The sequence below is a fragment of the Bombina bombina genome, chromosome 3 (assembly GCF_027579735.1).
Source record: "Bombina bombina isolate aBomBom1 chromosome 3, aBomBom1.pri, whole genome shotgun sequence".
Classification (NCBI taxonomy): Eukaryota; Metazoa; Chordata; class Amphibia; order Anura; family Bombinatoridae; genus Bombina; species Bombina bombina.
The window spans coordinates 583,490,296-583,518,130 of record NC_069501.1 but is presented as its reverse complement, the minus strand read 5'-3'; the positions used below and the strand labels follow the sequence as shown (position 1 = coordinate 583,518,130).

General features: G+C 34.3%; 1 protein-coding gene and 1 non-coding gene across 7 annotated transcripts in view; both read left to right on the top strand.

Moving 5' to 3' along the window:
- Positions 1-27,835, top strand: part of EPHA10 (EPH receptor A10) — a 1,001,793-nt gene that overhangs the window by 29,530 nt on the left and 944,428 nt on the right. The gene's annotated exons all lie outside the window — the stretch shown is intronic.
- LOC128654910 (U1 spliceosomal RNA) lies at positions 4,307-4,473 on the top strand. The gene has a single exon (XR_008401551.1). It is a non-coding gene; the product is annotated as a U1 spliceosomal RNA (small nuclear RNA).

The window sequence follows — 27,835 nt, the reverse complement described above, 5'->3', positions numbered from 1 at the left end:
TGCAGTCAGCATTCCTATAAAATAACTGAATTATATAATTGAAGTGTTATAATGTTGTACTCAGTTTTTGTGTATATTAATATTAAAGGGATATGAAACCCATTTTTTTTTAATTTTTTTTTATGATTCAGATAGAGTATGCTGTTTTAAGCAACTTTCTAATTTACTCCTATTATCCATTTTTATTTGTTATCTTTGTATCTTTATTTGAAAAATCAGGAATATAAGCTTAGTAGCCAGCCCATTTTTGGTTCAACAACTGGGTAGTACTTGCTTATTGGTGGCTAAATAAATGTAGCCAACAATCAGCAATAGCTACCCAGGTGCTAAACCAAAAATGGACCGACTCCTAAGCTTACATTCCTGCTTTTTCAAATAAAGATACCAAGAGAACAAAGAACAATTTATAATGGGAGTAAATTAGAAAGTTGTTTAAAATTGCATGTTCTATCTGAATCATAAAAGAAAAAATGTGGGTTTCATATCCCTTTAGGGCCACTGTAAGTAAATTTTTTCTATGCCTGTTACTAACTACCCCAAATACGCTTTTTATCAATAGCATTTCATTAACATATCTCTACCGTATATCAGAAATCTTGTCTGCAAATTTAATTGTTTTCCAAACCCACTCCATGGGTATCCTTTGCTCTGTACCAATCCGCTTACAATACCTAGGTTTCAAAATGGCGCTTTAAACACAAAGTTATTGGTTTAAGTATTTTGAACATGCAGTGCTGAAAATAGTGGGCAGGATAACGTGACATCATCAGCGAATAAAAGATATAACTTTTAGAACATTATGAAACTTTGTTTTGGAGATAATATAGGTCAGTAGGTTTTAATTAATGTTTATTAACTTTAATATGTTAGTTGTTTAGCTTAAAAATTATAACAGAAAGTAATCCTTTAACTATTCATTGGTAAATATTTCTAATGGAATGGTAGAACAAATATCAAGCAATACATTCGTTTTACTATTCTACTGTTAAAAAAACAAAACAAAAAAAAGATATTTGCACCCGTAGTTGAAAGGATGAATTGTGTCTAATACTTAAAGGGCCAGTAAACCCACAAAATAATGTTATATAATTCTGCAGATAGTGCAGAATTATAAAACATCAGCTTAGCGCCAACTTTCTACCTGAAAGGATTTCAGTGAAAAACTGCTACGAAAGTTACTTTTACAGTACGCCACTCCTGGCTCTACTGAGCGGGTCTGTTTGTTTTCCCTAAGCGCATCTGGCACGCTGTCTATTCACAGCCGGTCTGATCGCGCCATTAAACTCAATGTAGCTCGCTCCTGCTACCAGACCAGAGCAGGAGCAAGTTACATTGAGTTTAATGGCGTGATCGGGCCGGCTGTGAATAGACAGCGTGCCCGATGCGCTTAGGGAAAAGAAACAGACCCGCTCAGTAGAGCCAGGAGCGGCGTACTGTAAAAGTAACTTTCGTAACAGTTTTTCACTGAAATCCTTTCAGGTAGAAAGTTGGCGCTAAGCTGATGTTTTATAATTCTGCACTATCTGCAGAATTATATAACATTATTTTGTGGGTTTACTGGCCCTTTAATGGATTGGAAATTAAATAGATATTGATATATGCTATTTAAATCAGACTTATTTGTCACTGCTTTTATAGTGTTTTTTTTCTAAAGGGACACTAAACCCAAATTATTTCTTTTGTGATTCAGATAGAGCATGCAATTTTAAGCAACTTTGTAATTTACTCCTATTATCAATTTTTCTTCTTTCTATTGGTATCCTTACTTGAAAAAGCAGAAATCTAAGCTTAGGAACTGACCCATTTTTGGTTCAGCACCCTGGGTAGCGTTTGCTGATTGGTGGTTACATTTAGCCACCAATAAGCAAGTGCTACTCTGGTGCTGAACTAAAAATGGGCCAGTTTCTAAGCTTAGATTTGTGTGTTTCAAATAAAGATTGCAAGAGAATGAAGAAAATTGATAATAGGAGTTAATTACAAAGTTGCTAAAAACTGCATGCTCTATCTGAATAAAGAAAGAAAAAAGTGGGTTTAGTATCCCTTGAAAGTTGTTAAAATATTCTTGAAATTGACACAAATCACACCTCACATTCTTGGTGAGCTTGTCAACTGTTTTGTTATAGTAGCGCCGTTATCCTTCACGATGGACCTTGTGCTATGCGGCGAGAGGTGAAGGATTATGAGGTAGATGTTGCTCTATTTATTATAATGCTGACTCAATCACAACTCACAGGTGAGGAGGGGCAGGTACAAATTATTCTGAATTGGGCAATTTTCAAATTGTTATGATGCAAAGGTTTCTGTGAGATTTTGCAAATTAGTTTTAATTAATCTGGGCCATTGAACATTATATAAAAAATGTTAAGATTTTGGCAACATTATTCACAAAAATAAAGAGATTTTTGACAGATACAAATTTTTGTATATATGCATCTATATTATTTTCACTACTACTGTCTTCATGTCTTTTTTATAAGAGTAGTGGTATATAATAACACTGTTATAGCATAACAAATGAGTAATTAATGATTATATCATAGAATAAGATTTGTAAGGAGTTACAACACATGGCAATTAGTTATAGCTAATTGTACATTGTTTTAAGCACCACAAAGCAAAACAAATTACTAAACTATACTGCAAAATAACATAGAGGGAGACATATTAGCTTAAAGGACCAGTAAATATAGGTGAATCCAGTAGAAGGATCTGTGATAGAATAAACAGGTATAAATCAAATTTACAATCCTAGTTTCCAATCATTTTTTAGATGCAGGAAATAGTGTTTTACAATTAAGATTCCAGATTATAGAACATGTGGTGAAATCAAGAATAGGGGGTGACAAGGAAAAAGAGAAGCATTTTGGATCTATAAATTGGATGCAATGCATCTGGTTGGAATAAACAGGGAGATAATTCATACTAAATAGATTTTCCTGGATTTTTTTTCTAGATAGTGTTTTCTAAATATTATTTCTGAATGGGTATTATAGATTTTTTTTTTTTTAAAAAATGAATATATATTAAGGTCTATTGGTGTATAGGCAATGTGTATATAGTAAAAGAGATTTATAGAAAATGATACTGATCAATATGTATTATATTATTATATGAAATTTGTTGCTGCTTCTATGTGTTTTTAATAGATATCCACCCATAGAGGGAGCTGTAGTAGAAGTGTATTATTGAACATAAGGGGTTAAAAGACTCACAAGTGTGAGTCTTGACTCCGCCCATTATGGGTTTAAATTGTGATGGTTTGTATATGTTTATATTAACATAATTAAGGTCTGTTAGTCTGAAACGTTATTGCTGTATTTTGTTTTGTTTTAATAAACCTTACCATGGATGATTGGAAGATTGGTGCTGCTGCTTATTGGGAATTTTTACTGTGATATATAGGGTTATGTGCAGAACCCTGCAGTGTGCACTTTACCAGTTTGTACGAGGTGCTGTACACTTCTATTGTCTTTTGGAGTGACAGTCTCAGTAGCCCAAGACATAGTCAGGCAGCCTAGACAGGTTTAGATGTATCCGTCTGGAGCAGCTATAAATCAAGAACTAAAGCTGTTAGGACTGATTTTCAATGATCATTTGTTTGTAATTAGATTCCAATAAACGTAGAATATGTTTGGCCACGATAGCATCTTTATTTCTATATTTAATCTTTATTTTCCACTTTGATCGGAACCTTTAAAACCTCAGCCATGTCAATAAAATACCAGCTGGGTGAAAAACCTAGGAGCAGCCCAGGGGTGTTGATTTAAATCTCTGGACACAGTTTGACTTTGGGAATAAAAGATATATAAAGGGTAAAAAAGAAGGGAAAAGGCAGAGCTTCCATACCTGGACTATCTTGCAAAATGAGGGATGATTAGAATCTCAAGATACCAACATACTTCCTGAATAAGCACTGCTCTCTATTTACTTATACAGACACCCATTGTTTGCTCTCACATGCATATTTCATGATACATTAAATACATTAACATGTAAATACAGTTTAGGCTTTCAATTTTTTAGCAGTGCTCAATTTTCTGCATCCAGTCTGTGCCTTGTCTGTTCAGTAACAGCATCTTCTATTTGCATATAAAAATCAACACAAATGACATAATAATTAGCATCAGTCCCTCAGTGCATTTGCATCTGTAATGAACCTTTCATATAGTATTATAATGGTGTGACTGTATTAGGCTTTTACACAACTTCTAGTCTGACGCCTATGCATTTGCCTATGTAACCAATCTGTTGGCTGTATTCTAAATACTAAAGCTTTAAAATAATTTATCTCAAAAACTCTTCTCATATACTTACCTGGCAGGGGAGTCTTAGCCATGATCACTAAGGTGGCTCTCCCAGGGCGAGGCTGGTTCATTGCACTCCGGGCCCGCTGACCTCTGTGGTTTCCCCACATGCGGGAAACTCGACTGCACAATTTGTGGTAGTGGGGGACTGCGTGCCCGCTCTCCCCTGAAAAAAAACTCTTCTCATAAGTCAGGGTGGATATTGTAGGTAAAATGCTTTTGTAACGGATTAGAATTTACTCCTACAATTGCAAACCATTTGATAAAAAAAACAAATCACATTTTTGTATGCTGGCAGTTTTATTCTTGCTGTGACTTTCATAGTTTTAGTGCTGTTTATATTTAGATTTATTTTGTATCAAAGTAACATTTCAGGGCAAACAATTTTGTGGTATATCCCCTGAATAGTGAACTAGGATATCCCTTTAAGATCATATCTTTGTTTTGGTACTATCATATTTATGTATTGTATTCTATTTGCCCTTTTAAACCTAAATATCAATAATTAAAGAGATATTTAACAGTAAATACATGATAGGCATAATCATGTATTCAAAGCAAAAGTTAGCATGAGAATATTATGTAGATTCATTACTTACAATTATATTAATTGTTTAAATATTGAAGATATAAGTGTAAAGGTTTAGTTTCTATAAAGTAATGAACACTCTTGTGTTAAAACTTAAAGGGATATAAAAACAGTCTGTTGCAGTAGATTATTCTTAATAGAAAACATTGCAATATCTATTAATGCACTAGCTATAGCTTTTACTTGGCTCTAGCAACAGGAAGTTGGTTACTAGCCCATGCTCAGTAGAGGGTTTTTGCTGCAAAAATCATGTGACAAGATGTTAGACAAAAACTCAAGTTTATCTTGGCAGCTTCCTTCCCTTCCTACAAGCATCATCTACTTTTATGTTATTTTGGAAAAAAAAGTAATGAGTCTACTTAACACATTAGATTTTTTTTATGTTTGCTTTGATTTTAAAATATTTTAACTAAATGAGCGTTATGTTACATCCCTTTATGCCCCCCTTATATATCTCTTCTGCTGAGGACAATAAGAGACAATACAATGACATGGCACCAAAACAGTGGAATTTAGAAAACCAACAATTTTTAGAGTTAAATAACAGAAAAAGGGGCAAAATAAATAATGACAGTGAATTGCATATGTTTTAAAAAGTACACAAGGTTATGTTCCAATCTTATACTGTTTAATATCCCAGCACTACTGAATTTTACCCAGCGCTACAGAATTTTGCCTAATTCCAGGAAATTTTATGGCACTATACAAATAAATTATGATAATAATAACAACAATAAGAGTAATAAAAATCCCTTTAAAGGGACATGAAACCCAAACCCTTTATTTAATGAGTCAGACAGAGCTTACAATTTTAAACAACTTTCCAATTTACTTCTATTATGAAATTTGATTAAAGGGAAACTAACCCCAAATTTTTTCTTTCATCATTCAGATAGAGCATGCAATTTTAAGCAACTTTATAATTTACTCCTATTATCAATTTTTCTTTGTTCTCATGTTATCTTGATTTGAAAAAGCAGTAATTAAAGGTTAGGAGCCGGCCCATTTTTAGTTCAGCATCTTGGTAGCGCTTGCCTATGGTTTGCTACATTTAGCCACAAATCAGCAAGTGCTACCCAGGTGCTGAACAAAAAATGGTCCAGCTTTAAAGCTTACAGTACTGCTTTTCAAATCAAGATAACATGAGAACAAAGAAAAATTGATAATAGGAGTAAATTAGAAAGGTGCTTAAAATCTCATGCTCTATCTGAATCCTGAAAAAAAATTGGGTTTAGTGTTCCTTTAAAGGAACATAAACCCATTTTTTTCTTTCATGATTTAGATAGAACATAACATTTTAAACAACTTTCTAATTTACTTCTATTATCAAATTTTCTTCATTTTCTTATTATCCTTATTTGAAAAGCAGGAAGGTAAGTACAAGAGTGTGCACACGTCTGCAGCACTATATGGCAGCAGCTTTGCAACAATGTTATACATTAGCAAGAGCACTAGATGGCAGTGCTATTTCCTGTCATGTTGTGCTCCAGACCTGTGCACATTACCTATCTAGATATCTCTTCAACAAAGAATAACATTAGAATGAATCAAATTTGATAATAGAAGTAAATTGGAAACTTTTTAAAAATTGTATTCTCTATCTGAATCATGAAACAAAAATTTTGGGTTTAATGTCCCTTTAATTCTCTTGGTATCCTTTGTTGAAGGAGCAACAATGCAATGTTGGGTACATCAGGTGAGCTAATTACAGGAGGCAGTCATGTGTAGCCACTAATCAGCAGCTGGCTCCCAGCAGTGCACTGTTGCTCCTGAGCCTTCCTACGTATGCTTTCTAACAAAGGAAACCAAGAGACCTAAACAAATTAGAATACAGTGGTAAATTGGAAATTTGCTTAAAATGTTATGCTTTATAGGAATCATGAAGACTCATTAATGGTTTCATGTTAGAGACAATAGATATGTCACAACAATAATCACATTAAACCAATATAGCATATGCAGAATCCTTTGTCTGACACAGGTTAGAAAACCTTGTAACAGAAATACAATAATTCCAGACTGTGTGTTTCCTCTATGCAGTTTGTAAATTACTGCTGGACTTTCTACACTCTGACTATAAGCGGAGAAGGCGTAACATGCCTAACCAAAATCAACATTTTATCAATATGAGTCTAGCAGCAGTATATGAGTACAAAAGAGGAAACACCACTGTCTGTGGGTAGGATTGCTTGACTAATGTTTATCACGCTTCAATGCTGAGATGTAATTTGCAAAACCACTTATTTACTAAACTGTAGATATGTGGAATAGTCTCCCAATAGAAGTAGCAAGGATAAAATAACGGTATTAACAAAAACCGGGAATATATAAAAGTATCCGGATTAATTGATTAAGCAAATTTGATAATATAAGTACATTGCAAAGCACATTGTATACTTGGAAAATGTGTTTTCCTGCTTGTAGATTGTGTTGCTGTCCACCAATAGCTGTGGTAGATTTCTTTATTAAAGGGACAGTCAAGTCCAAAAAAAACTTTAATTTTTCAAATAGGGCACGTATTTTCCAATTTACTTTTATCAACAATTTTGCTTTGTTCTCTTGGTATTCTAGTTGAAAGCAAACCTAGGAAGGCACATATGATAATTTCTAAGCCCTTGAAGGCCGCCTCTATTGTATTTACTTTTCACAGCAGGGGAGAGCAAGCTCATGTAGGCCATATAGATAGCATTGTGATCACGCCCGTGGCTAGTGGCAGACACTGCACTAATTGGCTAAAATGCAAGTCAATAGATAATAACTAAAAGTCATGTGATTAGGGGCGGTCAGAAGATGCTTAGATACAAGTTAGTCACAGAAGTAAAAAGTGTATTCATATAACAGTGTTGGTTATGCAAAACTGGGGAATGGGTAATAAAGGGATTAGCTATCTTTTTAAACAACAAAAATTCTGGTGTTGACTGTCCCTTTAAATGGTAACCGGTCTATTCAACTAGTTGTGTTCAAGCATTTCTTGTTAATTTTCTTGTTATCTTTTAACATGTTTAAATAGTGTTCTTTCATAGTATATTTGTTTTGCTTAATGTCTTGTTAATATAGCCTTTCATTTGAAAATTTTAAAAACCCTGCATTATAACAATGGTCACAAAAAAATAATATATATATATCTGTCTAGGGAGATTACATAGGGCCTGTGCAACCTGTCTGTGCAATTTGTAGGGTCATAGGATGTTTATCTAGTCTAGTTTGAGGGGCCTATTTATCAAAGTGTCAACCGAAAATACGCTGGAGTTCTGCGTTGTAATTGTTGCGAGATTGATCCGACCTAGTTATCAAAGCCTCAAGATCGTCAAATGTTGAAATTTGTGATGTAACATACAATCTCAATCCAACGCAGATCGATGCTTACGTCATTACAGATTACATTCAGCTCTATTTGACACTTTTCCCCATTTATAAAACATTTAACAGAAACGCTTGCGGCTATTCCGACGTATCGTACCTAGTTTTCAATCCACCACCCTTGAGGCCATGGATGCCATAGAAATCAATGGGAGTCTGAAAGCACCAAAAGCTTATAATCGATGCTGCAAGACAATGAAGTATACCCCATTAATTTCTATGGTTGAAAACAAGCTACGTTTACACCTAACACCCTAACATAAACCCTGAGTCTAAACACCCCTAATCTGCCACCCCTGACATCGCCGCAACCTAAAAAAATGTATTAACCCCTATTCCGCCGCTCCCTGACACCGCCGCCACTAAATAAACTTATTAACCCCTAGACCTCTGGCCTCCCACATCACCACCACGAACTAAACCTATTAACCACTAAAAAAGGATAATGCTATATATAAAAGGAAGTTCACTAAGCGCCTGCCTGAGAAAAGACCCTTAGCTCTGGAAAATTGACTCCTAGTAGTCAACAAGAAAGTACAGGTTAATGTATAGCGAATACCAAAGCGCCAAATGAGGCTGGGTCTGAATAAACTGACGTGGATTACCAACTAGATAGTATAACATAGGAATTTATTAATACATAACAAATGTACATGGATCCATGTTAATTACAAACATAAAACATAAGCATCTGTATAAAAGTACAGTATATTACAATGCTACAATAAATTTAAAACAATCCAATATATTAAAATCAATGCAGTTTAAAACCAATTCAATAATCTCTTAGTAAAGGTTGAAGGAGGAGCCTGGTAAATTCTTGACTTTTATTTGATTTTCACAGCACATTGTTCACACATTCACAGATTGCATAGATGTTTGAGCTTTGAATATCATTTGGATTACACACTATCAATTTGATATAAATTGGATTTTAATTTGGATCACCACCATTATTTTGTCTTTTAATCAATTGTTTTTTAATCAACTATTTACATTGATCAGCCTACGCATTCACTACACGTGAATTGTTCACTACACATGAATTGTTAGCAAACAATCCCAATCACCAATTAATTTACTTATTTATTTTAATGACTTAAAACAGTTAATGTCTATCTATGTAAATTACATTTTTAGGATATTTTTACATTAAACACATAGTTGCAACATTAAACACATAGTTGCAATCAATCCCACTGATTTTCTTGTTAAATCACTACAAGAATTTACCAGGCTCCTCCTTCAACCTTTACTAAGAGATTGTTGAATTGGTTTTAAACTGCATTGATTTTAATATATTGCATTGTTTTAAATTTATTGTAGCATTGTAATATACTGTACTTTTATACAGATGCTTATGTTTTATGTTTGTAATTAACATGGATCCATGTATATTTGTTATGTATTAATAAATTCCTATTTTGGGTAATCCACGTCAGTTTATTCAGAACCAGCCTCATTTGGCGCTTTGGTATTCACTATACATTTACCTATTAACCACTAAACCATCAGCCCCCCACATTGCAAAAAACTAAATTAAGCTATTAACCCCTAAACCTAACAACCCCCTAACTTTAAATTAAAATTGCAACATCCCTATCTTAATATAAATTAAAACTTACCTATAGAATTAACATAAACTAATTCAAGTTCAAACTGATTTGAACAGCCAACAGAATTTCAGTAGCTCTCATCCTATTGGCTGATTTGAACAGCCAATAGGAAGAGAAGCTCCGCGTCGGATGTCTTCAGGATGGACCCACTCCGCGCCGGCTGGATGAAGATAGAAGACGCCGTCTGGATGAAGACTTCTTGCTGCATGGATGAGGATTTCGCCGGCTGGATGAAGATAGAAGAGGCCGCCTGGATGAAGACTTCTTGCCGCATGGATGAGGACTTCGCCGGCTGGATAAAGATTGAAGAGGCCACCTGGATGAAGACTTCTTGCCGACTGGATGATAACTTCGCTGGCTGGATGGATCCTTCAAGCAGGACTTCATCAACTGTAAATGGATCGTCGGGGGTTAGTGTTAGGTTCTTTTTAAGGGTTTTTGGGTGGGTTTTATTTTTAGATTAGGGTCTGGGCAGTAAAAGAGCTAAATGCCCTGTTAAGGGTAATGCCCATACAAATGCTCTTTTCAGGGCAATGGGTAGCTTAGGTTTTTTTTAGAGTTAGGGTTTTTATTTGGGGGGTTGGTTGGGTGGTGAGTTTTACTGTTGGGGGAGGTGTTTGTATTTTTTTTTGCCAGGTAAAAGAGCTGATATCTTTGGGGCAATGCCCAACAAAAGGCCCTTTTAAGGGCCATTGGTAGTTTATTGTAGGCTAGGGTTTTTTATTTTTGGGGGGCTTTTTTTTGAAAGGGCTATAAGATTAGGTATAAAAAAATATTTTTGATAATTTAGTTTGTTATTTTTCGGAATTTAGTGTTTGTTTGTTTTTTGTAACTTAGTTTTTTTGGGTTATTTAGTACTTTTTAATAAGGTTTAATTGTATATTTAAATAATTATAGTACGGTTAGTTTTTTTTAATATGTAATTTAGTTTATTTAATTAGTAGTTTAATTTAATTGTAGTATAATAGTTAGGGTAGGTTAATTAATAGTTTAAAATTAGTTTATTTTAATTATACAGGTAAGTTCTAATTTATATTAAGATAGGGATGTTGTAATTTTAATTTAAAGTTAAGGGGTTGTTAGGTTTAGGGGTTAATAGCTTAATTTAGTTGTTTGCGATTTGGGGGGCTGACGGTTTTTGGGGTTAATAGGTTTAGTTAGTGGTTGTGATTTGGGAAGCCAGAGGTTTAGGGGTTAATAAGTTTATTTAGTGGCGGCGGTGTCGGGGAGCGGTGGAATAGGGGGTTAATACATTTTATTTAGGTTGTGCCGATGTCGGGGGCGGCAAATTAGGGGTTATTAGGTTTATTATAGTGGCAGCGATGTGGGAGGGCGGCGGTTTAAGGGTTAATAGGTAGTTTATGGGTGTTAGTGTACTTTGTAGCAGTTTAGTTGGTATAAATAAAGTTGTGAAAAACCTGAATAACAGCGTCATCGATGACTGTTAGTTAACAACAGTCCGATGCTCATCGCCCCATACTTGGTGCTCAGGTTTTTGACGACTTTGTTTATAAATTAGGAGAGCGTATTGAGATCTGCGGCCGCAATGTTAGGCGAGCGTATTGACACCAGCGAATGCAATATAGTTTACGCTTTGATAAATATCTCCCTGAGAGTGCAGTCCATTTCTGTGTTTTATATATATACAATTATACAATTATTATATACAATTATAATTCTTTTGCATTTTCTTTGTACTTTCTCTTGACGTAGTTTTGCCCTTTGCAGTCTAGAAAACTCTAATGGCCTTTTTGTATATCTTCTATTTTAAGTAATATAACATCAAGTACTTTCATCAAACAAAAAGAAAAAAAGGATTTCAGCTGTGCTTCAATACATTAGACTCTTAAAATATTAACGTGTGTTCTGAGATTTTTTTTTCCTTCCATTTTCAAATAAGAAAGGCGAATCTTTAAAAAGCACTTTATCTTCTATTTGTTCACTTTAAATCACAGAGTAAAAAGACACAGTTAAAATCATATTGCAGTCGTGCCATTGTTCTTCGCTTCAGTACACCAATGGCAGCTAGCCATTAGCAGCCATCTGTTTAGAGCAGAACATTTACATACCAAGTCCCTGAAGAGATTTGCACTAATGTTTTAGGTTTTCTTTATGTTGAATGTGAATAATTTATTTGCTCTGTGGACGAATAACTGGAAATAATTGAATGGATTACATTTAACTAGTCGGTGGCAGATAAGCTGAACGGTAATAAAATGGTTAATAATCAAATGGATTTTAATGTCTTTTTTTTAACAAAGCAAAATATTAAGACAGCTGAAGATCTCTGGAAATAAAAACCTGTGTTGATTACAATTTTTGGAAATATAATGCGGAGTTGATATAACTTGTAAATAAACATTGGAAAATCAGCGAACTGTAGAAGTAAAATGTTTTAGAGAGAGAAACAAGAGAACATGCTGTGAAACTGACAGACAATGGAAAAGGGAAGATTTTTACTTATTTTGAAGAAGAGCAGTAGATACGCTGATCTGCATTTATCAAGCTGCATGTGCTGTTTAAACACCCATGCAGTTCTTCTTAGCTGCTCCTCCACATCAGTTAAACTATCATGGAATGTTTAATCCAGGATGATTGACAAGCCCTGCTCCCACGCAATTGGTTGTATGAGACCAGGGGAAGAGCTATATAAACACAGATATTTAATATTAAATGTGGGCAGCAGATTCTCCCTCATGAACCCCAAGCATTGTGGACAGGTTCCGTGGCTGGCAACCTTGTCCTTTTTTGTTAAATGAGACCCATAGTGTTTATATAATGGAGGTGGTAAAGTCTAGAATAAGTTAGAACATCTTAACCCCTTAATTTCCCTGATTTTGTGCATGTTTTTGAAAACTATTACAATAGATTCATTAGATTTTTTGTTTTAATATTACAGTGATTGTGTTGCAATAAGTAAATTACAAAATTCTAATTGGCTGTATTGCAAAACTATATCTATTAAAATATGGTAAGGGGCATATAACCCACATTTTTTTGTCATGATTCAGATAGAGCATATAATTGTAATAAAAAAGTTTCCAATATAGTTCTATTATCAACTTTAATTAGTTATCTTGGTATCCTTTGTTTAAAATCAGGTAGGTAGGCTTAGGAGCATGCAAACGTTGGAAGCACTACTTGACAGCAGTTTTGCAAGAATTCTTTTAACAATGTTAAGTGTTCAAAAACATTCTGTCATATAGTTGTCCAGATACGTACACTCTACTTACCAAGGTATTCTCCTCAACACAGTAAAATTTAAAATAGAAATAAATTGGACATTTTCTTAAATTGTATTATTACCTAAACCATGAAAGACATTTATGGGTCGTTTGAAGCTTTGAACCTACAAAACTGGATATGAAATTTAAGGGAGACAAGCAATTTTCTTGTGCATTATAACATCAAGTCAGAGAACAGTTGATCAATTCATAAAGGTTTGACTTTGAAATGATTGGACACTGAAAAAGGTTGCACCATACAACACAAGTGCATAACTACAACAAATCATACTTATTTTAACAGTAATTAAATACAGGTGTCAGTTGTTATTGTGTCATTTTGGAATGGGCGAATACAAACCTGACTCTTATTGTTAAAGTGCATTGGAGGGTTTAGGACAGCACAGCTTGGTTTAAAGTACTTAGGTGTTGTTGAGACAGCATGGCTCAATTTAAAGTGCAGGTGTCACAGTTTAAAAATCAATGGTCTATAACACTAGTACCTGTGTTATATAGATACCAGTGTTATTATAAAAACCCCTGTGACCAGCCATCAGGTGCAGCTATAATTTAGTAACTTGTATATAGTGCATTGACACTAAACAACAGTGGTGCAATCCAGTCACTAAAATAAAGACAATATGAAAAACCCGTTGTAGCAAAATGTTTTTCATAGCAACCCTGTTATAGTGACTTCCATACATAGGGGATAATTTATTATGATGCAGGGGGACATTATCTACTGTAGCATATCTTGTCCGTCCGACATCCCTAAATGCCGATATGCATGTTGGCATTTAACATTGCACAAGCATTTCTAGTAAAATGCTTGTGCAATGCCACTCCCTGCAGATTCGCGGCCGCTAGCAGGGGGTGTCAATCATCCAGATCGTAGCTGATCGGGATGATTGCTGCCCGCGCCTCAGAAGTGGCGGACGAGTTAAAGGGACAGTCAACACCAGAATTGTTATTGTTTTAAAAGATAGATAATCCCTTAATTACCCATTCCACCGGTTTTGCATAACCAACACAGTTATATTAATACACTTTTTACCTCTGTGATTACCTTGTATCTAAGCATCTGCAGACTGCCCCCTTAATTCAGTTCTTTTGACAGACTTGCATTTTAGCCAATCATTGCTCACTACTCGGTAAATTCAAGTGCATGAGCTCAATGTTATCTATATGAAACACATGAACTAACACCCTCTAGTGGTGAAAAACTGTCAAAATGCATTCAGATTAGAGGCAGCCTTCAAGGTCTAAGAAATTAGTATATGAATCTCCAAGGTTTAGCTTGCAACTAAGAATACCAAGCGATCAAAGCAAAATTGGTGATAAAAGTAAATTGGAAAGTTGTTTAAAATGACATGCCCTATTTGAATCATGAGCGTTTTTTTTAGACTTCACTGTCCCTTTAAGAAACAGCAGTGTTAAGACCGCTGCTTATTAACTTACGTTTCAGGGGAACCTGAAACTAGGGGGTAGATTGCAGCATCCGCTGCTTGTTAAATCTACCCCATAGTATCTTGAGCATAGTTTTTGACAACAAATAAAAATGTAAAGGCCATACTACTTTTCCAATTCACCTTACAAAAATGCTTAGGCTTACTTGATTCTTTCCAATCACATAACATGAAGTAAATACAGCTTTAACTAAGGTAAGAACATTTCTGCAGCTTAAATTATATTGCAGTGCTAGACACCCTGCAATATTACTTTCCATAGAGCTGAGCTCGATTATATAAACCTCAAGTTTCAGCCACATTTATTAGTTAAAGGGACAGTAAAGTCATAATTAGACATTCATGATTTAGACAGAGCATACTATTTTAAACAACTTTCCAATTTACTTCTATTATTCAATTTGCTTCCTTATCTTGTTATCCTTTGCTGAAAGATTTATCTAGGTAAGCTCAGGAGCAGCAAAGAACCTAGGTTCTAGCTGCTGATTGGTGGGTTCATATATACACCGACTCTCATTGGCTCACCCATGTGTTCAGTTAGAAACCAGTAATGAATTGCTGCTCCTTCAACAAATGATACCAAGAGAATGAAACACATTAGATAATAAAAGTAAATTAGAAAGATGTTTAAAATCGTATTCTCTATCTGAATCATGAAAGAAAAAATTTGTTTTGTTGAATTGAATGAACATTCTTGTTTCCTAAGCAGTAGTTTGTAGAACCCATGTACCCTTATTTCTGTGTCAAGTAATGTTCAAGAAACAAAAAAGAAAAGCTATTGCTCTGTATTTGCTATTTTATAATGTTGAGGGTGTGTTGTGCAGTGCTGAAGAGGAAATGGTTATGTTTTTGACTTTGAAGTGATAATATTAGTATCCTGGAGAGAGGTTAATTGTACATTGGGAGCTATTTTTGTTTTCCTGTTGTTTCTGCTGATTCAAATTATAACCTAAATAGAGCTTCATAGCTTGATAAGTATGGAAAACATTGGTATAAGTTTACAAAAAAAAATTTGGTTAAACTCTGCAGAATGACAGAGAAAAAAAAATAAATCTCTTACAGGCTGGAGGTTATCCAAACTCTCTGTTAGGAGCAAATTCAAACTGTGGATCATTATCATTGTATAATTGGACAACAATTGGAGAACCACGTTGCATAAAAATACAAAAGTAATATAGATATTTTTTAATAGCATCTGCATTTTTTGCTGCATTGTACCACACAAATGCAATTTAACTAATCCCTCTAGCGCATAAAGTACATAGAGCGATTGGTATTGAAATGTTCTCTTCTCCTGACAACAACAAAAACAGAGTTGCCCTTGGTTTGGTTGTGAATAAATGAGTTTCTTCCTGCATCCTAATTTACAAACACATTGCATTTAATTCAGATCACTGTCACTCAAGCAAACCAAACCTTCACTGCTATTCACAGCCACTTTATCAAACATCAATTACACTTACATTAACTTGCTGGGCAATCAATAGCTTATATGAGAGGCCCCCTTTGACAAGAACGTTGTTTTTTTTTTTTTAACTGCAGAATTGCAAGGCCCACTTTTAATCTGATTACAGCTGTGGCATTTTATGTTTGTGATTTGCACAATGTACATTACAATAAAGAAAGACCTTGCTGAAAACCACTCTGCAATTATTGTTTTGTGAAGCAGTCAGCTCTAAATATAATACTTGCTTAAAGATCCGAGTGAAATTTAATTGTAAAGCTGGTTTATAAGTGAAAGCATTGAAAGGTTGCTATTTTCAAATAGTATAATAACTGGCCAATTGATCAAACAAATGACATTTTTCACTAGATTTTTACATTAAAAGACACAAACTTAATCTCAAATGTATTGTTGTCCATTTCAAATGTAATCTTATTTGGGACAAAAATGATTCATTCAGCCATTTTTGAGTGTCACACAAACTGATACAATATATTACTGTGTACTTTCAGATACACTCTTGTGAGGACTTGTATCCAGCAGTTTAATGTCCCTTTAAACTTGATGCATACTGTTGTATTTCCTTATATGCCTGCAGCTCTCTTTAAAGACATTATCTTATTTAAACTCATTACAGAATCCCGCTGGTAAAGCTCTGCATTTTGTGCCGGGCACCGCCATCTTGTAGCAGCGTATTGTTGCATCCTGGGACAGAAGCAATGCACTTTCACTGATTTATGATGTTACTGGGTTTTTTTACAGCTGTATCTTGCATTTAAAGTGATGGTAAAGTTAGATCAAACTCTATTAACTACAGCATTATGTGTGACAAATAAGTATAAGTTTCAGTCATCAGTTTCTATATATTATATTATTTATAAAGTTATTACCTTTAGAAAGTCAATTCGTTACGTTACTAAATGCAACCCATATAAACAAAAACAAAAATCTCCCTCGATCACGTTTTCTTTTAGGCCAATTGAAATTCTGGCCGTTAGGCAGCCGTCATACGACGTCATCCGCCCCTTCCTTTATCTGCGCATGGGCTAGATACTTTTTCTAAACCAAGAGATGCACGCACGCTCCCGTTTCGCAGAAGAATATACTGCTCGCCGATTATCGCATGCGCAGTGACAAGAAGCCTCGGCGAAAAGCGCATGCGCATTGGAATTCCGATTTGTGAACGCGCATTGGAGAGCGGGTGGGACAGCTGTAGATAGTCACTAGTTGAAGAAGACGGAAGTAGGGCTTGGGAGGAGCCAGGAGCCGAATGGTAGGGACTTTGACATAAAGATTTTTATGTAAATTGTATATGTAATCACAAAAATAACCTAGCGACTACATTAAGTAGACATTGATAAATGCTAGATTTTATTCATAAGCGCATAACTTAACCTTCACTTTAAGTTTAGCTTAAATAATAGAGAGAGGAAGTGTTACATTAGTTTAGCTTAAACAATAGAGAGGAAATGTTACATTTTTGCAGTTTTTTGTTACATAACAAATGTAAGTTCCAAGATGGCTGTACCCAGTGTGAAGATGCTTTACTAACTGATAATTGTAAGGGGTTAATTTAAAAAGAACAGCTGCAGGCTCAGGAGGAGAAACGATAGCATGGTAAGTAGTAACCATGCTACTTCAGTTGTACTTAAGGTTGCCACCTCGGCCATGTTTCCCTGGACACTTATGAGTTATACATGCTGCAGGGTTTTCAGAGGGGAACAAGAATAGCACACAAATAGTGATCCTGGACAGCACTATTCAGCAGAACAGAAATATATAAATGCAGTGCTATCTAACCTGGAACTGCAGCTATACATTTTTACATGCTGTTTTTAAATTTAGCCTTATCTTTTATGCAGTAAAATCTTTTCACTATTCAAAGTATTTAGAAAAAAAATAATAATATCGTCTGTTTCTTAATGCAATCTAATATATTTTTATTATAATACAAACAAGAAATAATTGAAAAATACAACATTTAAATGTCATCTTATTTGTGTATCTCTTGTCATTTCCTTACTCCACTATAATTGAAGGTTTTAGCTTTATTTATTTCTGTTGGTTCATAGAACACATTTAAAAGGCGTTAAATAACGTTTTAATCTTTTTTCCCATCAGCCATGTGTATGCCATATGTGCAGATTTAATGTGTGTGTGTATAGATAGATATAGAGATAGACATACAGATAGATATATAGATAGGTAATATTCTTTCTATACCTATTTTCTCTATTCTTCTCTTTATTTTCGTTTATTTATGACAGAGAGTGTATTCCCAAAACGTGTGTGATTGACACCCTCATGTAAATGCTACCTCTATTCAGTTAAACCTCCTCTATCAAACTCCCATCACCTTCTGTTACGTCCGTCCTGTTCTACAAGGAGAATTTAAACAAGGCCCAAGGTTAATGTTTTCCAATCTGATTGGTCGCAAATGAGACAACTTGAGACTTGGGAGATAATGCTGTGGAGGCCTATGTTTAGAAATTAAAATTGTCTCTTCTGATGGAGAAACTATCAAACAGCTGCATAGTATCTCCGGTCAATCAAGGTCAGACTTTGCAGTTTCATTTTCTCATTCTGTTTAACTCTTGTGCGACCAGTAAAGGTTATTATCACATAAATATAACCTACATTTAAGAACATTTGCGGGATGCAAAGAACTGCCAGACCCACTCACTTTACTCTTTATTTAATGCTCTGTAACCATAAAAAAAAAAAAAAATTGATTGAATAGGTTGTCTTCCAAATATCTTTATCTTGCTAAAATACTTTAAAGGGACAGTCTAGTCCAAAAGAAACGTTCATGATTTAAATAGGGCATGTAATTTTCCAACTTTCCAATATACTTTTATAACCAATTTTGCTTTGTTCTCTTGGTATTCTTAATTAAAAGCTAAACCTAGGAGGTTCTTATGCTAATCTCTTAGACCTTGAAGGCCGCCTCTAATCTAAATGCATTTAAAAAAAAATTCACCACTAGAAGGCGTTAGTTTATGTGTTTCATATAGATAACATTAAGCTCATGCATGTGAATTTACAGAGGAGGGAGCACTGTTTGGCTAAAATGCAAGTCTGTCAAAAGAACTGAAATAAGGGGGCAGTCTGCAGAGGCTTAGATACAAGGTAATTACAGAGGTAAAACTTGTATTATTACAACTGTGTTGGTTATGCAAAACTGGGGATTGGGTAATTAAGGGATTATCTATCTTTTAAAACAACAAAAATTCTGGTGCTGACTGTCCCTTTAATGTATTGCTGTATTAACTTACTCAAGCTTTTTTCTTGAATGCCAAGTACTGCTGAATCACTCATATCATAATGCAGTTTAAGAGCATCACTTATGAAATATAAGCCCCATTTTCACTTATGAGTCTTCAAGTCACTATTTCAGGTATGTGTACAAAGCCTGGAGTCTAAAAATGTTAATTACTTATTGTCCCTCTTTTTTCATTAATGTTCCTATATAGCACCGATGCCAATAAACACTTCCTTGCTGCTAGTGTTGACATTTTTGCAAAGCTTCACCAGGTGCTGGAAAAAATACTCCTACATTAAGGGGGGGATCTCAAACCAAGAGAAAAACATTTCCTGTGAGATACTACCCCTTAAAAGTTAATTAGTTTTAATGATCAAATTTAAGTTAAAAATTTTATTTTTATATAGAAATCAGTTTTCATATCAAAACAAACTAATCATTTGAGTTCTTACCAAGCATAAACAAACTTACTGTGGCCATAGAAAAATATCATTACATCAAAGAAACATAAAAAAAATATAGATCATAAAATGCAAATAATACATTCCCAATAAGTGTACCAATTAATATGAATATGTGTTGACTATTACATGAATTTAAACCCTTAATTGTCTTTTAATGGGGATTCTGTTTTTGATAGCATGGCTCTCGTTGTTGGAGGCGAAACCAGCGCTATTATGGGCCAAAACCCCTTAAAGGGACACTAAACCCAAATTTGTTCTTTTATGATTCAGGTAGAGAATACAATTTTAAACAACATTCAAATTTACTTCTATTATCTAATTTGCTTCATTCTTTAGATATCATTTGTTGAAGAAATAGTGATTCACATGGGTGAGCCAATCACACAAGGCATCTATGTGCAGCCACCAATCAGCAGCTACTAAGCCTATCTAGATATGCTTTTCATCAAAGGATATCAAGAGAATGAAGCAAATTAGATAATAGAAGTAAATTAGAAAGCTGTTTATAATTGCATGTCCTTTATAAATCATGAAAGAAAAAAATTGGGGGTCTATGTCCCTTTAAGGACCAGTGATGTACAGGGTACGTTGTAAGGATGTCTGTCTCTTATGCAATCAAATAATACAGCCTTCAAGCATATCAGTTAGATGCATTTTCAGGAAGGAATCGAAAATCACTGCGCTAGTAGTATACATTAAAGGGATATGGACCTCAATTTTTTTTCTTTCATGATTCAGTATGCAATTTTAAGCAAATTTCTAATTTACTACGATTATCAATTTGTCTTCATTCTCTTTGTATCTTTATTAAAAAAAAACAGGAATGTAAGCTTCGGAGCTGGATCATTTTTTGTTCAGCATCCTGGGTAGCGCTTGCTGATTGGTGGCTACATTTACCCAACAATCAGCAAGCAATACCCAGTTACTGGCAGGCTCCTAAGCTTACACTAAATAAAGATACCAAGAGAGCCAAGATAAATTGATAATAGGAGAAAATTAGAAAGGTTTCTTAAAATTTCATGCTCTATCTGAATCATGAAATAATCATATGTCTTTAAAGATTCAATGGCTCAGCACTTATGAAGCATAACCAGATTTTTAAAACATCCTCAAGTTAAATATAACCATGTTTTTTTAAATGGCTGCAAACTATCACCTGTTCCATATTTTGTTTTAAATTAAAAAATGAAACACTAAATACATTTTATAAGCATAGAATTGAGATTATGTCCCGCCTTCCTCTAGTCATGGGCGCTGCCATGTTGAAATCTAACTTTCACTAAATTTCAGTGCTGATGCGTTTGTTCATGTGCAGCAACTTCCCTTATGCCATTATGTAACCTAGGTTCCATAATGCCAGCAGCTATGATTAGATGGAGGTGCATTTAGTGTTTAGGGTCCCTTTAAGTATCATATCTTAGCAGTCAATATAGAGCCAATATGGAAGCAAATCACAGGAGCTGGTATGATATAACAGTAAAGAGCAGCACGAGCAGCTGTTATTTTGTGATTAAAATTTACAGCAGATATGCTTCCCTGTTAAAACATTGATCTGTGGTATTTCTTTATATCCCTTTAAGAGCGCAGTAAATTTGAAAGATAGATTTTTATGGAAGAAACAAACAAGCCACTTTTGCCATTTAGCAAGTGAACAGTATGCTTAGGATTACTCACATCTTAAAGGGACACTGAACCCACATTTTTTATTTCGTGATTCAGATAGAGCATGCAATTTTAAGCAACTTTCTAATTTACTCCTTTTATCAATTTTTATTTGTTCTCTTGCTATCTTTATTTGAAAAAGAAGGCATCTAAGCTATGGAGCCAGCCAATGTTTGGTTCAGAACCATGGACAGCACTTGTTTATTGATGGGTGAATGTATCCACCAATCAGCAAGAACAACCCAGGTTGTTCACCAAAAACGGGCCAGCATCTAAACTTACATTCTTGCTTTTCAAATAAAGATACCAAGAGCATGAAGAAAATTTGATAATATGAGTAAATTAGAAAGTTGCTTAAAATTGCATGCTCTATCTGAATCACAAAAGGAAAAAATCTGGGTTCAGTGTCCCTTTAATATACCAAAGAGAGTTAAACTGTAGAATCGCACCACAGAAAATTGCAGCATTCGATAAGAAATCAGAAGTGAGATATGTGGTTCAGAAGAGAGAAAACAGATCCCAGATGCAGAATTTTGAATGAAAGTGAGAGACATGATGCAGGCTAATAACAATGTTGTACCAATAAATGGTGGATTTTGTGATATTAGACGTTACATCAAATAGGACCAAATGGCCTTTTTAGCCTGCCTATTTTCATTCTGTTTTCCCTAATGATGTGTATTTTTCTTACCCCCATAGTGCAAGCCATTATGCATACATCTGTTTGTGTCATAAATAGAGCTGTACATTATACAGAGTAGTGTTTGCATAGCAATGAACATTCCCTTAATGCACTCCTGCCATCCTGCTGCCACATGGAGTTTTTATCTCCTGCAAACTCCAGGGTAAGATCTGAGCAGCATTTCATTCATTATGTCTGGAAGGAACCATAATGGAAGTAAAGAAAATCGTTTTTATGTGCCACTTTGGAAGATTGTACAGCTTCCAGATATCCCAGCAGCAAGGGGGCTCATTTCATTAGAGAAACCAGCAGATTCTTCCCATCTACCTGCTGATATCCCCTTTCAAGGAGAAAATGGATGCAAAATACACAGTTTAAATACACGTTATAGATTCATTTTAACCATTTCAGCTGTGAATGCAATTCAGTCATATAATATAATATAATATAATATAATATAATATAATATATATATATATATATATATATATGTGTGTGTGTGTGTGTGTGTGTGTGTGTGTGTGTTTGTTCATGTGTGAATAAATACTACAGTCATAAAAATGAATTAGATAAAGATACATGGCCATGAAACCCACATTTTCCAATTTACCTCTATCAAATTTGTTTTGTTATCTTGGTGTCCTTTGTTGAGAAGCATACCTAGGTAGGCTCAAGAGGTGGGAGCTAGCTGCTGATTGGCGGTTGCAAATATATGCCTCTTGAATCATTAAAGAAAACAAAATAGTTTAATGCCAGTAAACAGTCAAACAAAAGTAATTGACAGTAAACATTAATAATGGTGCCTATAAAAAAAAATGTTTCCTGCCCTTACTATAATGTTAAAAATAATTATTTGATGTGAAACCAGTGTGTAGATTACCTGTTGTTTCATAAAATCCATAGGGGAGGACAGCTTGGTGTGTAATTGTGCGCACTTTTACACTGTTTTGCTTTCAAACACCATGGGTAGGCTCTATTTTAAGGCACAGTTTTTCTTAAGCATTTACTCCTTTTAAGTTCTCACTCCATAAAAGCAATATCATTCTAACTTAGGTTTAACAGTTTTGGGAAGATGATGGTATAGAGTTTCTAATTTTTCCTATGTGATATTCTATTCAATATTTAATCTTTGTTTAAGTGCTCATACTACAAAAGTAGGATCACTGCTCTTTATGTTTAGCACATTTGTGAAGTTGAATCTGTGTTTTTGTGTGTGGGAATGAGATTTATGGCCTATTGGCATGGACAAATATCATGCAAAACCCTGTATAGTGAAATAAATTGCTCTCAAGCTACAATTTGTCTTTGTAAAATTACAATACTGACAAGACTTCTTAGATAGTATATCAGGTAGGAAGCCCGCACACATTGCATAAATCCCCAAATTACTTCCAAAATTACTCAATTTCCAGCCTCCAAAAGTTTCCTTAATAGACTTTTATTTTGCAACTGGGTCCATAGGAGCAAACAAACAAACATTGTTTCAGGCCTGCAATAGGCCCTTAGTCATGTACATGAACATGACTAAGGGACTATTGCAGGCCTGAAACTTTGTTTGTTTGTTTGCTCCTATGGACCCAGTTGCAAAATAAAGGTCTTTTAAGGAAACTTTTGGAGGTTGGAAATTGTTAATTTCAGAAGACTTCTTAGGTAACCTCACCAGAGCTGTGAGCTTTCGATCATTAGGCCCTTAAAGGGACATGGAACCCATTTTTTTTTTTATTTCATGGTTCAGAAAGAACATGCAATTTTAAACAACTTTCCAATTTATTTTGATATCCTTTGTTGAAAAGCATATATAATATATGCTCAGTAGCTGCTAATTTGTGGCTGTACATAGATGCATGGATGGAATATTGATTACAATTGTGTTCTCTATATGAATCATGAAAGAAACATTTTGGGTTTCATGTCCCTTTGACTCTCAAAATAAAATGATTCTCTCAACTTAACCATAATTAAATCTCAAGATTTAAAAAAAAATGAACATACATAATGGAACCACAAAGAATATTGAGGAGCCAAATACACACTTTTAAGATCCAGACCATGATATTTATATATAGCCATAAAAAACATATTTAAAATTTAAGCCAGAAGAATATTCTAGGAGATGTAGGTAACTTTGAGAACAAGGATTTATCAATGTCTGCCTGTGCTATCTCGAGACTCTAACTATTTTTAAACAGCTATTAGTAATGCCGAGGTTAATTTTGCAAATTCCCAAAGTGCACATGTCAAAAATAATATCAATCATTTATATAAAAATTACACTAATTTGCAAAAATGTAATTAAAGGGACATTAAACCCAAATATGTTCTTTCATGATTCAGATAGAGAATACAATTTAAAACAACTTTCCAATTTACTACTTTTATTTAATTTGCTTCCTTCTCTTGTTATCCTTTGCTGAAAGGTTTATCTAGGCAAACTCAGGAGCAGAAGAGAACATAGGTTCTAGGTGTTGATTGGTGGCTGCATATATATATATATATATATATATATATATATCGATTGTGGTTGACTCACCTATGTGTTCAGTTAGAAACCATCAGTGCATTGCTGCTCCTTCAACAAATGATACCAAGAGAATGAAACAAATTAGATAATAGAAGTAAATTAGAAAGTTATTTAAAATTGTATTCTCTATCTGAATCATGAAAGAAAAAAAATTGGGTTTCATGTCCCTTTAATTTAGTGTAAGCTTGAGGGCCTCTCTAACTGTAGCTCACTTTGTATAAACGTCCATCTACAACTGATTGTACTCAAGGGTAAGGCGCTCCTCTCCTTTTACTTATGTTTGTCAATGTAAGTGTAGTAATGTACAGTGTATAGTCTTACATAATGTAAGTTTTTGTTGTATTGTATCCTTATGATTATAATGTACCTTTTTATAGCGCTGTGTAAAATGTTTGGGCTTTATAATATAAACAATGATAATAATAATAATAATAATATTTAATTACAAATATCTCTGGAAAATCTACTCATATACACTTATTTATTTTCAGAAGACAGCAAAAACTCTTAGGTTATGCCCTCTGGTATTTGTGCATTCAACCTTTGGCATGTGGCTGTGTCCCAAGAAATTGGATGGCACCCCATGGGGGAATTCATAAATGTGAGCTATTATTGAAGATACCATTTTTTAAGGGGAGGTGTATACTGGCAGTGCTAAGCATAAATTTGCATAAATAATTATACCGCTTTACTCAGAATCTGATCATTTGTGTGATCAAATTATTTATTTTTATTGTATCCCAACACTTAAATTACATTTCACCATAACAGGGCCTTCATTTGTTTATTTATTCATTATTTTTCTTCATTAAATTGGGCCTTAAAAATACTAGACTTACCAGTAGAATAGTGACTGGATGTCAACCCATATTATTCTCAAAAACTGCTTAACCAATTCACTTAAAGGGACACTGAGCCCAATTTTTTTCTTTCGTGATTCAGATAGAGCATGCAATTTTAAGCAACTCTAATTTACTCCTATTATCAATTTGTCTTCATTCTCTTGCTATCTTTATTTGAAGAAGAAAAAAAAGGATTCTAAGCTTTTTTTGGTTTAGGACTCTGGACAACACTTTTTTTTATTGGTGGATGAATTTATCCTCCAATCAGCAAGGACCACCCAGGTTGTTCACCAAAAATGGGCCGGCATCTAAACTTACATTCTTGCATTTCAAATAATGATACCAAGAGAATAAAGAACATTTGATAATAGGAGTTATTAGAAAGTTGCTTAAAATTTCATGCTCTATCAGTGTCCCTTTAAATGAACACTAAAGTCAAAATTAAACATTCATGATTCAGATAGAGCATGCTGTTTGAAAAACTTTCAAATTTACTTGTGCACAGTCTTTTTATACACACACTTTCTAAAGCACCAGCTCCTACTGAGCATGTGCACAAGTTCACAGGGTATACATATACTAGTCAGTGATTGGCTGAAGGCAAGGACATAGGAGCAAATGTGAAATTTGTCAGAACTAAATCTACTGTCCACTTTATTAAAATTATTACTATTCCATTGTATTTTTATTATGCATTTGTTGATAAAACAATGCTAATGTAGATAATGCTCCTTTAGGTATTCAGGGTTCATAATGATTCTTGACTGAAGTAAAAACAAATGATAAAATGAAATGCAATTTTGCTAAACCATTTTACAGAAAATCAAGGTTTTTAATGGTAGCTCTGATCAACCTTAAAGGGACAATAAACACTGATATTGTAATATAAAATGCTTGATTATGTGTACTAAAGAAAAACAATGTTGCAATTTAAAGGGACAGGAAACCCATTTTTTTCTTTCATGATTCAGATAGATCATATAATATTAAACAGCTTTCCAATTTATTTCTATTATCTAATTTGCTCTAATTTCTTGGAATCCAGAAGGAGCAGTAATCCAGTAATAGGAGCTTGCTGAAAGCCAATGAGAAGATTCATATATGTGCAACCACCCCTCAGCAGCCTCTGAGCCTACCAAGGTATTTTTTTATCAAAGAGAACAAAACAAATTAGGCAATAGACATTATTTGGAAAGTTATTTAAAATTATGTGAACTGTCTGAACCATGAAAGAAAAAATTAGGTTTCATGCCCCTTTAAGTTTGAAAAGTAAACGTTTTCCAATTCTAAGAACTAATATTGCACAAGGAAGGCTTCACAAGCCACCCTGCTACACATCTGTAACTAATTGGCTTCATCAGTGATGAAAAGAACTGCAATACAATGGAATGGAAAACCTTGGGTGAGATTACATATGCGGCGCAAGCTTCAGCGCAACTGCTAAAACTTGCACCGCCTGTAATTTCACCTTGCACATCGGGGTATCACATAAACCCCGCCGGCAGTTCATAAAGTGCCATAAATCAGATAAACTAGCGATGTCCAGAAATGAGCGTAAATACAAATTTCTGGAGTCGCCAATGACTTACAGCACTTTAGAAACTGCTGGCGCCTAAGAAAATAAAAAAAATATAAAATCTCTCGTAAAAGTCTAACCCGCCTCCCAAAAATAAACCTGACATGTAAAAACCCCTATAGCCACCATCAAACCCACTTCTCAACTAATATTAAAAGTATTTACCCCTAAACGAACAAACCCCACAATGCAATATGCCTAATTAAACTATTAACTACTAATCCACCATTCACCCACATCACAACTAATAATAAAAATATTAACCCCTAAACCGACAACCCCCCCAATGCAATATACCTAATAAATGTATTAACACTAATCCGCCATTCACCCACATTGCAAAGTCCCTATTAAAACTATTAACCCCTAATCTGCCATTAACCCACATCGCAATAAACCTTATAAATCTATTAACCCCTAATCCGCCAAACTCACACAATGCACTACTCCTAATAAAACTATTAACCCCTAAACTGCCAAACCCACACAATGAACTACTCCTAATAAAACTATTAACTCCTAAACCACCAACCCCCCACAATGCAAATAATTAATTAAATTACTAAGCCCCCTAACCTAACACCCCCTAAATTAACCCCAATTACCTAAATTAAAAAATACTAAGTTACAAACAATTAAAATAAAAAAGCTAACATTACTTAAAAATCCAAAAATAAAAAATTGTTCCTGGAAGAAGATAGAAGATATCGCCGCTTGGAAGAATACTTTCCTGCCAGACTTCAGGAACTGTGAGTACCTATCTGGGGGTTAGACTTAGGCTTTTTTTTTTTTTTTTTTTTAGATTAGGGATTTAATGAGCCTT